We start from the raw sequence: 13,043 nt of genomic DNA, 5'->3' as shown, positions 1-13,043 counted from the left end.
TGGCAAAGAATGCAGTAAAACCTTGGTTGATTAGGTAGATATTTCTCTTGCAAGAATTTTATTTTGAAGTGAAAGATCAAAAAGGGTGTGAAAATTAAGTAGCCGACCACCTTTCTCATCTTGAATCTATTTATGAGAAGTTTATCAGATTGAGATTGATGGAACTTTTCTTGATGATTTATTTATATCACTCTCAAAAAGTATTATGCCTTGGAATGCGGACTATGCTAACTAAATTGTGAGCGGTGTGTATCCCGGTGATCTTAATCATTATCGAAAGAAGAGGTTCCTATTTGATGTAAAGAAGTCTTTTTGGGATGAACCATAGTTTTTTAGACAGTGTGCAGATGATATGATTCGTCAGTGTCATGGAGTTAAAAATGAGGGCTATTCTTAAGGCTTGCCACTCTTTCCCATTTTGTGGTTATTATGGAGGGATCCAGACAGCTGCAAAGGTTCTTTAAAATAGATACTATTGGCCTACCCTTTATAGAGATGTTTATGAGTTGGTCAAACGTTTCCTTAATACAACATGCAAATTAGTGTTTCAAGGAGGCCTAATATGCCTCTTAACCCTAATTTTGAGGTTGAATTATCGATGTCTGGGGGAGCGACTTCATGGGTCTCTGTGTGAGCTCATATGGTAATAAATACATCTTGGTAGTCGTTGATTATATCTCCAAGTGGTTCGAGGACATTTCCTTATTGAACAACGAAAGCAAGAGTGTCACCTTATTCTAAAGAAGTACATCTTTACAAGATTCGGGACTCCATGGGAAATTATTAGTGATGGCAGTTCTTATTTTTATAATTAGGTTTTTGGTGATTTACTTGGTAAGTATGGGGTAAAGAATAAAGTTTCCACTCTATATGATCCCCAAAATAGTGGCCAAGTTAAGGTTTCAAACTGTGAAATCATGTCCATCCTTGAGAAAACCATGAACCTTAGTCATATGAATTGGGAAAAACAACATGATGATGCTCTTTGGGCATATAATATGGCCTAAAAAACTCCTATTGGTATGTTACCCTACTAATTGGTGTTTGGGAAGGCTTGTCACTTACTCATTTAGTTGGAGCATAAGGCTTTATCAACTTTGAGGAAGTTGAATTTTGATTGGGAGGATGAATCTAAATTAAGAGTAAATCAACTTCATGAGTTGGAAGATTTCCGACACAAAGCGTATAAAAGCTTGTGTTATACAAAGAAAAGATGAAGAGGTGGCATGATGCTAAAATCTTAAAACAAGAATTTCATGTGGGTGATTATTGTGCTTTTTTTCTATTCTAGATTAAGACTCTTTACGGGTAAGCTTAGATCGAAGTGGTTAGGTTCGTTAGTGGTCTCAAATGTTTATCTTAGAGAATATATTGAGTTGGAAAACCATGAAAAAAAGATATTTATGGTAAATGGACAAAGGTTGAAGCATTACCGAGTTGGTAGACTCGGAGCGTCTAAGGTTGAGTCACTTCACTTCAAAGATTCACATTGATGATTAATGAGCATAGAGCCACGACGTTAAATCAAGTGCTAGATGGGAGGCAACCCATTGTTTCCAAAATAATTTTCCATTTATCCCTTAGTTTTGAATTGTTAAAATACTTTAGGTTTTATTTTTGACTAATCCACAAAATTTTTGAATTTTAAGAGTGATTTAAGTAGGTTCAGATGTGAAAAGTTGGTTGGAATTGGGTTTCGAGATGCACTACTTTGAAAAAAATAGGAATTGAGTAACTTCCAGGCGGAACCTGAGGGCTTTAGGTATCGCAAATGCGAAAAACAGAACACATAAGTGATCTGTCAGCACCTGAGGGTCCCAGGTATCGCAAATTCAATAGACATATTGTGTACGTGATAAGTCAATTTCAATCAAATATTTTATAGGTGATATATTTATCACGATCGCAATACCTGGTGCCTCAAATTCCCCAAGTTCAAATATCTATAGTCCAACAATTCTACTCATATTTTTGATCTCCTTTCTCTTAAGCCCCTTCTCCTACTTAATTCATTTTGCAAAAATCAGGTATGTTTCATGTCTTCCTTTACTTTTGGGTTACTAACTCACAGTGATCCCTTTTCTTCATCTTTCCTACTAGTTAGAGTAAGAACTTTGGCATGATTGATTTGATTAAATCACTAAATTCATCAAAGGTATATGTACAAAGTTGGTATAAAAGTTCATTTTGGTGTGAATCATGATGAAGTCTTGAGTACTCATGGGGTCTTTAAATAGGTAAAAGAGTGGAAATGGTTTATGCGCACCAAGTGTTTGGTTTTGTGTTTGTGAAGGGTTTTGAGGATTAAAGTGTGATGATTCACGATTTGGTGCTTAATTTTTATGATGAATGTGTATATCTGAGTAGGAAAATGTGTTTGTGAAGCATTCAGATGAAGAATTTTATGTTTTGGCTGTAGGGGACGATGAGTACCAGTTATCGTGATCGCGACCTCAAATAATGAAACCGATATTTGAGGCCCGTCTGCAGTACCCATCCGAATAACTGATTATTACGATCGTAGACTAAGCTGGCAAAAGTAATACCTGATCCTATCTGCAGGACTGAGTATCAAGAATGGTGATTGCAACCTCAAATTGTGAAAGAGATACCTGAGGCCAGTCTGGAGATCTGAGCAAAATTTTGGAAACTGATGTTTGTGCCCAAATATGATCCTTAAACAATTTCTAACTTTTCTCAGTTATATCACATTATTTTATGTGATAATCTTAAAAGTTCATGCACGTGTATTATTTTTAGGTTTTTAAACTAACAGATAAGAATGGCGAACTGACTCATTGATAAAGTTGAGGTTAAAGGAGACTGTAATCAAAACCAATTCCTCTCTCCCAACTGCTAAGAAACATACTATGAAGACTTGTCTATGAAGAAGTTGTTCCCAGAGAGAGGGATCTCCCTTGTGTGAGTTCCCGCCCTTTCAAATTTCTATCAGAGGTTAAAGACTATGGGGTGGCTATGCTTTGCATTGGATACTTTTCAGGCCAATGAACAATAGGTGAGGGAGTTTTATTCCAATCTCAAGTCCAAAAAATGTTCTATCCAAGTAAGAAAGATAAGAGATAGATGGTCCATTTTTTAGCTAAGGAGATAATAGGGTGTATGGTTTTTCGGATGTTGATAAATCACTATTTATCATAAAATATTGTTCTTTGGGCAGTTGGTTGGTCTCGCAGCTTTGCCCGGGTAAAAAATGTACCACGGGTAACCACAAAAACAAGGATTACTTCATATGAGCTCACAACTGAGGTGAGGATTTGGCTTGATATCATTTGTAGCCATGTTTCTCCAAGTAGTACTATGACTTATATCCCAGTAATGAGAGCTCAGATGATATCTAGAATTCTAGACAACATTCCATTGAATGTTGATCTTTTTTTCATATCAGAGTTACATGCATACAAGGCTCGATCTGGTCCAACCCTAATATTTCCTTCCTTGATCACCAAATTGTGCAAGTGAGTGAGAGTCGATGAGTATGAGGATGATAATTAGGTAGCACTAAAGACACCAATTTACCCATTTATGTTGTACAGTTAAGGCACAACTTATAAAAGCCAAAAGAGAAATATTTATACGGGTAAGTCAGTATAGGATGAGTTTAACTCTTGTAGCCCATCATCCGTGGGACCGTTTGAGGTGTTAACTGATGAGTTGTGGATGGTTCAAGAGTTGGTTTCTAGATTATCCAAAGGAACTAGTAAAACTTCTGAAGGTCCCACCTTTGATGTCCCATAGAAGGATTATGATAGGCTCTTAAACGACTAGAAATGGAAAGGGGACCACATTTTGAGGTTGGAGAAGGCATATAATTGCTTGGCTAAGTTGAATTAAGAGTTGAGTAACTCAAACACAAAGATAAAGAAAAGAGAAAAAAAGAGAGACAAATTTGTAACGCCCCGAAATTTCCATCCCAAGACGTCATACGGAGCTTAAGGATATGCGTAGCTCCAAGCTAACCCTCGGAGCCAAACACTACCACAAGGAACTCAATTCAATAATAGTCATGTATAATAAAGAGATATATCACATCGGGTTCAAGAGAGATACTAGAGAATACTAAACTGTACAACAAAAGTATATATTGAATATCTGTACATACCATCCCTCTAGTCTGACAAAGGCTCTATACATCAAAATCAAGGAGCCTTTGGGACAAACCCCCAACTGACTCAACAGTACTTAAAGCCATAACAATAAAACTATATCACAAAAATATAGACACGGTCCTCGAACCATGAGGACTCACCACTGAGGAAACGTAGTGAGGAACCCAAATATCCGTAAAGTGGTTGCAGCTGAGTACCTTAACCTACATTACTAGAAAATGTATCCCATAGGAAATATGTAGGTTACCACTTTGGAATGTATTGAGTATATGGGGGTGCATGCAAAATGTAAATATCATCATCAATTTCATAAAAATATGCATATGTACAATGATGGCTCACTTGGCTTGAGTTAGATTGAAACATACTTTTCATTATCTCATAGTAAATAAATCATATGATAAAACCTCATAAATCCTCATAAACAACTCAACTCTTTAACTCAAGACTCGGAGTGTCTCGGTAATTTAAGAAACTCAACTCTTATGGACAATGGAGGTTCTTATAACTGACATAAACAATATGAGCTACATGGAGTCCAACGTTTTTCCCTCCTAAGGAGAGAACCCCACATTGGTGGGAGAGTCGTACTCTTGCCAAGGAATAAAACCTCAATTTAGTGATCACAATATCATACTCGGACTCTGGCCCACAAATATCAATACCAATCCTACTGTGGCATGTAGTTTCGGGGGAAATATCACATTTCCCACTCGGTGCTAAATACTACTCCCAGACATAAGCTCAGAATGCGTTAGAAAATCCACCACAAATATCACAAGGGTCTATCATGAAGATCAAATCAAATCTCTTTCTTATTTATCAAATCTTAATTAATTTGTGGATTCCTAACTCGACTCAAATCAAATCAATATTTCTCAATATCAAAATGTATCAATTCATTAAATCATGGCAACATCACCAACTTTGAGGAAATATCAAGACTAATTGTAACAACTCAATCTCATGAATCAATATACTCAATAATCCAATTTGTCATAAGGAAGTTTAAAGCTTGACACATATCTTGAAAGCACTTGAAATATCAACTCATGGTAGAAATATGAAATTCACAATATTAAATATCAAGTCATAACTTGGGAATAGTAAAATAATCATGTATAACAAAACTTGTAAAATTTATATTCTCATAGTCTCATGATGAAGTAATTTGGGTATAAACCCACTTGAAAAATCATATAAATCCAAAATAGAAATCAAAGCTTTGGGCACAAGAACGAAAGGATTGCTCTTGTTCAAAACCCCACATACCTTAATCTTTGAAATTGGATGAATTCTAGTGCTTGAGACTCTATCCGCACTTGTAATAAATGATTCTCAAAGCCCACACTATGAGGAACTTGGTTATTGAAGAAATCTTAAAGATTTATGGATGATTTTTGGAAGATTATTGTTCTTGAATGAAACACTAGATATATTTTCTTAAGAAAATTGGAAGAGAAAATGAAGAAATTAGGGTTTGGATGGGGATTCTCATATATATAGGTGCCTCAAAAAGATGAGAAAAGACCAAAATATCCTTGCAAAAACGTCCTTTAATTGCTGAAAAAAATAGCTGGCGACATTTGTGACAAGTCGTTAGACTTGTGACAAGTCTTCAAGAAATGTCATCACAAAAGGGTGGAATTTATGACTTTCTGATTAAGGTTGACGACATTTTGTGACAAGCTGTCAGACTTGGGACAAGTCATCACAACATATTGTCACAAAATGTTTGAATTTTTGACTTTCTACTTAAGGTGATGACATTTTGTGACAAGCCGTCAGACTTGTGACAAGTCGTCACACAGTTTCCAGCCTGATACGTTGGAGTAAAATAGGCATAACTTTTCGCTCCGATATAGGATTTGGGTGAAATTGGTACCGTTGAAAAGCTAATTCAATTATCTATATGTTGGTGGGTCATGAGCTCAAAATTTATTAGTGTAACAAGAGATATGCTCGTTTGAAGTTGACTATGCTAAAATACTTCTCAAGAATTCAATCGGTAAGGGATGTTTTGATTCACTTAATCGCTAGGACATCTTTGAGGCCTTAATACACATCACCCTTGATCAGAAAACATCCAAAGCAATATGATTTATTTCTCATGAGATTGAGTCATGGTGGCACTATTGGTTAGAGTTCTCGGGGTATTACAATATCTCTTCCTTGGAAACATTTATCCCCGAATATTGCCAGATAGACCAAGAATAAGAAAAAATGAGGATGTATAGCTGGAACAACTCACTCAAAGGATTTACTTAACTCTGTACCTTCGGATACTATACAAAATACATGAATTCGTGATGGAAGTAGATACACAGCTGAATCTTTAATAAGAAGGGGCGGAATTAAGAAGGAATGGTACCTTCTGCTTGCTCTGAACTCAGAGAAAAGAGGTGAGGGTACTTGGCTCGCATATCAGATTTTGCTTCCCAAGTAGAACCCTCAATAGATTGATTTCGCCAAAGCACTTTAACCAAAGGAACTTCTTTGTTTCTTATCCTACGGATCTGAAAATCCAAAATCTCAACCGAAATCTCCTCGAATGAAAGGCTATCCTGAATATCTAAGCTTTCAGAAGAATCAACCACAACAGAATCACCAATACACTTCTTAAGCATAGAAACATGGAATACCAGATGAATGCTAGATAACTCTGCGGGTAACTCTATCTCATATGCTACTTTTCCAACACGGCTCAGAATCCTGTATGGACCAACATAATGGGGACTAAGCTTTCTCTTTTTCCCAAATATATTCACCCTTTTCATGGGTAAAACCTTTCAGTACACCAAATCATTAAAATTAAACTCAAAATCTTTTCTTCTTACATCCGCATACGACTTCTGATGACTTTGAGCGGTCTTCAATCTTTCTCGAATCAACTTAACTTTTTCCATAGCCTCAAACACAGCATCAGGCCCAATCACAGCCGCTTCCCCTACTTCAAACCAACCTATAGGTGATCTACCTCTTCTCCCATACAAAGCTTCGAATGGGGCCATCTGAATACAAGCATGGAATCTATTGTTATACGATCAATGGAAAGTGATCATCCTAATTACCTTTGAAATCAAATGCACATGCCCTCAACATATCCTTCAAAGTATGAATAGTCCTCTCAGCCTAGCCATTAGTCTGCGAATGAAAAGCGGAACTCAAATGAACTTTGGTACCAAGACCCTTCTGAAAGGCTCGCCAAAACTGTGAAGTAAACTGAGTACCCCAATCTTAAATGATAGACAAAGTAACTCCATACAATCTGATGAACTCATGGATATACAATCTAGAATAATCCTCAGCTGTATAAGACAAATGCACTGGCAAGAAATGACCTAATTTAGTCAATCGATCTACAATAACCCAAATCGAATCATGATGACGACGAGAAGGAGGCAAATCAATTACAAAATCTATATTCACTTCTTCCCACTTCCAAGTAGGAATGCTAAACTTTTGCATTACACCACCGGGCCTTTGGTGCTCTACCTTAACCAGTTGAAAAGTAGAACACTTTGCCACAAATCCTGCTATGTCTTTCTTCATACTATTTCGCTAATACATTTCCCGCAAATTGCGGTACATCTTGGTAGCACCGGGATGAATAGAATATCGTTCGCCATACGCTTCAACCATAATTCTCTGCCTTAGATCATCAATATCAGGAACACATAATCTACCCTGCAATCTCAACACACCATCTCCCCCTTGGGAGAAAACCTCTATTTTTTGGTCTTTAACTGAGTCCTTCAGTCTGACCAAACTAGGATCCCTGTCTTGCTTCTTCTTTACCTCTAAGACCAAAGAGGACTCAGAACTACTCTGAACTAACATACTCCCTTCAGCAAAATCAAGCAATCTAACACCCAACCTAGCCAAACGATGTACATCATGAGCTAATTCTTTCTTATCATTCTTTACATGAGCTACACTACCCATAGACAACCTGTTAAGAGCATCTGCCACAATATTAGCCTTGCTCGGGTGATACAACACACTTATATCATAGTATTTTAGAAACTCTAACCATCTTCTTTGCCTAAGATTCAACTCTCTCTGATTAAACACATACTATAAGATTTTATGATCAGTAAACACATCAACATGAACACCATACAAATAATGTCTCTTAATTTTCAAAGCAAAAACTACAATTGTTAATTCAAGATCATGGGTTGGGTAATTCTTCTCATGAGGCTTCTACTGTCTAGAGGCATAAGCTATAACTTTACCCCTCTACATCAACACACAACCCAAACCAACTCTAGAAGCGTCACAATACACCACAAAACCATCAGTACCATTGGGTAAAGCTAACACTGGGACTGAAGTGAGTCGAGTCTTCAACTCCTGAGAACTCTTGTCACAGGCATCTTTCCACCAGAACTTAACTTTCTTTTAGGTCAATCGGGTTATGGGAGATGCAATGGAAGAGAAGCCCTCAACAAAATGATGGTAGTAACCAGCTAGACCCAAAAAACTCCTAATGTCAAATGGGGAGGTAGGTCTAGGCCAATTTTTACAGCTTCTGTCTTTTGGGGATCAACTTTAATGCCTTTGGCAAAAACAATGTGACCCATAAAAGCAACTGACCTTAGCCAAAATACACACTTCCTAAATTTAGGAAATTATTGATGATCTCTAAGAGTTTGCAAGACACTTCTAAGATAGTCGGCGTGATCATCCTCTTTTTGGGAATACACAAGAATATCGTCTATGAATACAATGATAAACATATTAAGATATTGCTTAAACACTCGATTCACGAGGTCCATGAAGGCTACTGGAGCACTGCTTAACCCAAAGGACATGACAGGAAACTCAAAGTGACCATAACAGTTTTGGAAGGCTTTCTTTAGAATATCACACTCTCTCACTTTAAGCTGATGATAGCTAGATCTAAGGTCTATCTTTGAGAAATAACTTGCACCCTGTGGCTGATCAAATAAATCATTAATTCTAGCAAAAAGGTACTTGGTCTTGATAGTTACCTTGTTGAGTTGACGGTAGTCAATGCATATACGTAATGTACCATCTTTCTTATGCACAAATAGAATAGGTTCACCCTATGGGGAAACACTGGGTCTGATAAAGCCTTTGTCTAAGAGATATTTGAGTTGCTCCTTCAACTCTTTAAGATCTGCGGGAGCCATATAATATGGAGGAATGGAAATAGGCTGAGTGCTGGGAAGAAGATCAATCCCGAATTCTATTTCTATATTAGGTGGGACCCCTAGGAGATCTTCTGAGAAAACATTGGGAAACTCATTAACAATGATAACTAACTGAATAGTCGGAGTCTCGGACTTGAAGTCTTTAACTCAAACTCAGTGATAGATGCAACCCTTGGAAATTAAATTCCTAGCTTTAACGTAGGATATGAAATGGATCTTTGGAGTTATAGAACTCTTGGACCACTCAAAAATGGGCTCATTAGAAAAATAAAACTTGACTACTCGGGTACGACAATCAATAGACACATAGCACAAGTGAAGCCAATCTATACCCAGAATGACATCAAAATCAACCATATCTAGCTCAATAAAATCAGTACATATAACCCGATGAAGGACAGTGACAGGACACTTTTTATACACTTGCTTAGTAATAACAGATTCTCCTATCAGGGTAGAAATGAAAATAGGTTCAGGAATCCGTTCAGGGTCCATCTCAAAATTTACAGCAACCAGAGGTGTCACATAAGAGAAACTCAAGCAGGGGTCCATTAATACATACATATCAAAATGAAAGACACAGAGCATACCATTGACAACATCTGGAGAGTTCTCCTACTCCTGGGGAGGTGGTATAGCATAGAAATGATTCTGGCATGAACCGCTAATAGTAACAGAAGAGGTGCCCTGAGGAGGAACTGGATGGACTATCGGAGGGGGGGAACTGGTAGCCTAACTCTAGGGATGAGCATCTCGATTCCCCTATCTAGCATATGAACAATCTCTAAGTCGGTGGCCTAACTTTCCATAACCAAAGCAACCCCTCTGATCAATAAAACACTCGCCAAAATAATCTCTACCATACTTGGCACATAAAGGAGGACGAGGTTTGTTACTTACACTTTCCTGAGACCTAGACGGGATAGGCCTGTTCCCCTGCTCCTGCCTACTTCTAGGTATGGGAGCACTAAATAAGGACGGCGCGGGCATAAATGAACATCTCTGGAATTAAGGGCGGTTCTCTCCATAGAATTTGGACTGACCGAATCCCCGCTTCTTTGATCTAGCTCTTTTATTCCCTCTTACTCTCTCCCTCTTTTTCACCTTATCAGCTTCAATTTGTTGGGCATGTATCATCAATCGAGAAAGGTCCATCTCTCTATTAAGCATAGCAGATCTATACTCTTTCACAATGTAACTCCATACCCCGGTCACAAACTTACTCATAATGTTCCAGGAGTCAGCCATCATACTAGGAGCATATTTGGATAGCTAATTGAATCTAAGACAATACTCCTTAACAGTCATGGAGCCTTGTCTCAAATTCATGAATTCTTCTATATTTGCTTTCCTCATCTCAAGAGGAAAGAATCCATCCAAGAACACATCCTGGAATAACTGCCAAGTCATAGGAGCGATATTCTCCCCTCTACTCTTCCTCCACATCTCCACCCAATCATATGCAACATTTTTTATTCGATAGGTAACTAATTCAACACTTTTCTCCTCAGTCACATGCATAATTTGGGTGATCTTTCTCATCATCCAAGTACATCTGTGGGTCTTCAGCTACCTTCAACCCATAGAACTCAGGCGGATTCATCCGCATAAAGTCACAAACTCGAGCTGTAGTGGAATTATTCTCTTACGGAGGCAGAATAGTAGCCTGGGCATTACCTTGAGCATTGGCAGTAACTACCTAGGCTAGCGCTTGAAAAGATACCCGAAATTTCGCATGAGACACATGCTCGTTCAAGGGATCAATGGGTTGAGGTTGCTCATTGTTTCTATGAGCTCAACGAGGAGGTATTTTCTGTTATAAGAGAGAACAAGTTAATCGCAGATAAAGAGATAGTTGTAGGCACGATAAACTTTATAAAGAAAAAAATGACTTTTCCTAAAATGTCCTGTAGCCTCTTGTTCATAGATGTGGTGTGCTACACACCGATGATCAAGACTCTACGTAATGCGGCTTGTCAGAATCCCTAGGACCTAGGACTTTTTAAACCTTAGTCTCTGATACCAAGCTTTGTAACGCCCCAAAATTTCCATTCTGAGACATGACATAGTGCTTAGGAATACACGTAGCCCCAAGCTAACCCTCAGAGCCAGACACTACCTCAAGGAACTCAATTCAACAATAGTCATGCATAATAAAGAAATATATCACTTCAGGTTCAAGAGAGTTACTGGAGAATACTAAATTGTACAACTAAAGTATATATTGAATGTCTGTACATACCATCCCCTAGTATGACAAAGGCTCTATACATCAAAATCAAGGAGCCTTTGGGACAAACCCCCAACTGACTCAACAGTACTGAAAGCCATAATAACAAAATGATATCACAAAAATATAGACACGAATCACCACTGAGAAAACGTAGTGAGGCACTGCGGCTGACTACCTGAACCTACATTATGAGAAAATATAGACCATAGAAAAATATGTGGATCAACACTTTAGAATGTACTGAGTATGTTGGGGTGCATGCAACAATGTAAATATCATCATCAATTTTATGAAATATGCATATGTACAATGATGGCTCACTTGACTTAAGTTAGATTGAAACATACTTTTCATGATCTTATAGTAAATAAATCATATGATAAAAACCTCATAAAAAGCATCATAAATAACTCAACACTTCAACTCAAGACTAGGAGTTACTCGTTAATACAAGAAACTCAACTCTTATGGACATGGGAGGTTCTTATAACCGACATAAACTATGTGAGCTACATGGAGTCCAATGTTTTGCCCTCCTAAGGAGAGAATCCCACTTTGGTAGGAGCGTCGTACTCTTGCCAAGAAGTACAACCTCAATTTAGTAATCACAATCTCATACTCAACCTCTGGCCCAAAAATATCAATACCAATCCTATGGTGGCACATAGTTTCAGGGGAAATACCATATTTTCCACTCGGTGCTAAATACTACTCCCAGACACAAGCTCAGAATGCGTTAGGAAATCCACCACAAACATCACAAGGGTTTATCATGAAGATCAAATCAAATCTCTTTCTCATTTATGAAATCATAATCAATTTGTGGATTCCTAACTCGACTCAAATCAAATCAATCTTTCTCAATATCAAAATGTATCAATTCATTAAATCATGGCAATATCAATAACTTTGAGGAAATATCAAGACTCATTGTAAAAACTCAATCTCATGAATCAGTATACTTAATAATCTAATTTGTCATAAGGAAGCTTAAAGCTTGACATATATCTTGAAAGCACTTGAAATATCAACTCATGGTAGAAATATAAAATTTACAATATTAAATATCAAGTCATAACTTGGGAATAGTAAAATAATCATGTAGAACAAAACTTGGACAATTTATATTCTCATAGTCTCATGATAAAGTAATTTGGGTATAAACCCATTTGCAAAATCATATAAATCCATAATAGAAATCAAAGCTTTGGGCTCAAGAACGAAAGGATTGCTCTTTTTCAAAGCCCTACATACCTGAATCTTTGAAATTAGATGAATTTTAGTGCTTGAGACTCTATCGGCACTTGTAATAAATTATTCTCGAAGCCCACACTATGAGGAACTTGGTTCTTGAAGAAATCTTGAAGATTTATTGATGATTTTTTGAAGATTAGTGTTCTTGAATGAAATCCTAGATATATTTTATTAAGAGAATTGGAAGAGAAAATAAAGAAATTATGGTTTGGATGGGGATTCTCATGTATATAGGGGCCTCCAAAAGAT

Source organism: Capsicum annuum, chromosome 12 (assembly GCF_002878395.1).
Source record: "Capsicum annuum cultivar UCD-10X-F1 chromosome 12, UCD10Xv1.1, whole genome shotgun sequence".
Lineage (NCBI taxonomy): Eukaryota > Viridiplantae > Streptophyta > Magnoliopsida > Solanales > Solanaceae > Capsicum > Capsicum annuum.
This window is presented reverse-complemented; position numbering follows the sequence as displayed.